Source organism: Echinops telfairi, unplaced genomic scaffold (assembly GCF_000313985.2).
Source record: "Echinops telfairi isolate 266 unplaced genomic scaffold, ASM31398v2 ScPeMD7_443;HRSCAF=831, whole genome shotgun sequence".
NCBI classification, from domain to species: domain Eukaryota; kingdom Metazoa; phylum Chordata; class Mammalia; order Afrosoricida; family Tenrecidae; genus Echinops; species Echinops telfairi.
In genome coordinates this window covers 36,187,165-36,190,013 of record NW_022104341.1, presented here as the reverse complement: position 1 = coordinate 36,190,013, position 2,849 = coordinate 36,187,165, and the positions used below count along the sequence as shown (strand labels likewise).

At 45.2% G+C, this 2,849-nt stretch overlaps 1 long non-coding RNA gene across 1 annotated transcript; it reads left to right on the top strand.

Annotated features, from left to right (window-relative positions):
* Window positions 1–817, top strand: LOC123521871. The gene is made up of 2 exons (XR_006680205.1): window positions 1–71; window positions 359–817. It is a non-coding gene; the product is annotated as an uncharacterized LOC123521871 (long non-coding RNA).
* The last annotated feature ends 2,032 nt before the right edge of the window (window positions 818–2,849 follow it).

The following is a 2,849-nucleotide window of genomic DNA, read 5'->3' as shown; positions in this document are numbered from 1 at the left end:
ACACTGGAAGAGCCAGACATGGCGAGCAAGAGGGCGAGGAGACGTCCGTTTCTCGGTCGTCGGCTCGGCGGGTGACTTGGCCCGACAAGACGGCGAGGCAGCACGGCGAGGGGGCGGGGCGCCGAACTTTGTCTCCAAGTTTCCGGTTCTGGGCGCAGCGGCTCCACCCTCGGCGCGCATGCGCACGCCGCCCCGCTGAGCCCTCGCCGGGCGGGAGGACGAGCGTGGAGGAGAAGGGAACCCCGTGGCGGGAAGGGGCGGAGCGGACGGTGGGCCCGGCCGGATGCCCACCTTCTTGTACTTTCCCTCAGAGGACCTTCCGGAAGAGGTAAGGGAAGACCTGTGGTTTGCCTTCCAGACACGCGAGGAGCTCCGAAGAGACCGATGTGGGAAGTCAGACGCTGGTGGCCGGTGGCCAGGATCCGTCGGAGTTTGAGGCAGGGATGAAGTATAGGGAGGGTCCGTCGGAGGCATCGGAGCTAGGTTTCGCCGGCCCATTCACAGAAAGTGACCCGAGGTAGTCCAACGGGCGTCCCATCTGCTGTCCGCCTTCCCACCGTCAGACCCTCCGTGGCAGAAAAAGCTCGATCCTTGTAACCGACTTAGGGAAAACGGAATGGGCTAGGAAGCTCTAGTCTAGAAGCTAATTGGGGGAAAGTGCTTCTGGATCCCTACCTCCAGAACCGACTGCAACAGAGTGTGAAGAAGCTAAGGTCTTGGCTGTAGATGACACTTGTCATCGCAGTTATCCATTCCTAATGGGGCACTCATAATTGTTGCACTTTTTAAAATAAAACGTTTTTGTGTTTTCAGAAAATGTGCTTGTTTTTTATTTCAGCTGTGATTTGTTATCCCTTGCTTGAAATGGATCACCAAAAAGTACTCCCAATCACAATAGGATCCAACTGAACAAAATCAGCCCAAGCCAGTGCATCTTCCACCCAAGACAGTTTATTGTTTGTTTCTGTTGTTGTTCGCTACAGCCAGCCCTGACTCATGGTGACCCTAGGAATAACAGTGAAACATGACTCAGTACTCCATCTGCGTTCCTGTTTGAGCCTATGGTTATAGCTATCTCAGTCCATCTCATTGAGGGCCATCCTCTCTTTCAATGAGCTTATAATGTTCTTCTTTGAAGACTGGTTCCTCCTAAGGACATACCCATATAAGGTGACCAGAGTTTAACATTGGTAAAGCGGGACAAAAGCGGAACACCATTGATAAAACTCATGTCCTGGCGAAATAGCCACATGGCAGCTGAAAACCGTATACCCCAGCTTGTCGTGCATTCTTTCAAAAAATCGGGACTTTTTTAAAACGCCGTGGGACGCAGGAAAAATTGTTAAAAATCGGGACTGTCCCGCCAAAAGCGGGACTCTGGTCACCTTACCATAGTACCTCAGACAAAACTGTGTCATTCTCCCTTCTGGCTATACTTCTTCCAACATAGAGATCTTCATTCTTCTAGCTCTTCATCATATAGTCAACACCATAATTTAAAAGGCATATTTTATATACTGTCATCACTTGTGTCTAGCTCTCTCATGAGGAAATTGAAAATACTGTGGTGTGGGTCAGCACACCATGGTCGTCAAAGTGACATCTTTGCTCTTTTCACTTAAAAGAGATCCTTTGCATCAAAGTTGCCCAATGAAATATGTCCTTTGATTTCCTGAGTTCTTCCATGAATATGATTGTAGCCCCAAGGAAAGTGAATCCTTGATATTTTCTATCTTAATTTATCATGATGTTGCTTATTGACCAATCCAGAAGGTCATTGTTGATGTTGAGGTATGAAGTTAATTGAAGGTTGCAATCTTTGATCTTCAACAGTAAATGCTTCAAGTCTTCATTGCTTTCCACAAGCAAGGTTATGTATGTCTTATTATATGTTGTTCCGTGGTCGATGCCAACTCATATGAGATTTTCAAGACTATAAATCATTGCAGAACAGATAGCCTCAACATTCTCCTATTGAGTGGCTGGTGGTTTTGAACTGGCCACCTTGCAGTTAGCAGTCCAACACTTACTTGACAGCAGTACCAAAAGTGCTCCACATCCACAAATAGCTGGTTATGTCTTCCATTGCTGATGCCACATTGTTAAAGCCTAGCTTCTCTAATTTGTTCAGCATACAGATTAAATAAATATAATGAATAGATACAACCCTTTCTTGACATTAAAACATGCAATATTCCCTTGTTCTGTTCAAACAACTGCCTCTACAGATGTTTTACACAAGCACAATGAAGTGTTCTGGAATTCCTTTGCTTTGACATGCTACTCATACATACTGGATGATCCACACAGTCCACAGCATCCCAAACTTATTTGGCCTAGTTGCCGTTGCCCCCTTTTAGGGAAAAAACATAAATTACTCAGCTTGTCCCTGGCAATTAAAATAACTGTTTGTACTATGGCCCATAATCCAGGATAAAATGTAGATACCTGCTTTTGCAGTACCCCTGGATCATTCTGGAACCCTCTAGAAAGCAGTATCACCCATTTTAAGAAACACAGATTAACATCTTTCTGTTATTCTCAGCTTTTAGGTAAGATCCATCTGATATGAATGATGATAGCCCTCATTCTATGTCTTCATCTGAATCGGGCTTAAATTTCTGGCAGCCTCTTGATGTGCTGCAATCACCATTTTTGAATTATCTTCAACAGTTTACTTGTGTGCGGCATTGATATGTGTTCAGTAATTTCTGTATTCTTTTGTATCAACTTTCTCTGTAACAGGCAAGGATATCAAATATTCCAGGATGAGTCAATTGACTCATTGGCAGTAAGTCTAATTTTGCAGTTTGAGTTAGTTAATTGTGCCAGCCTGGCCGATAATCACA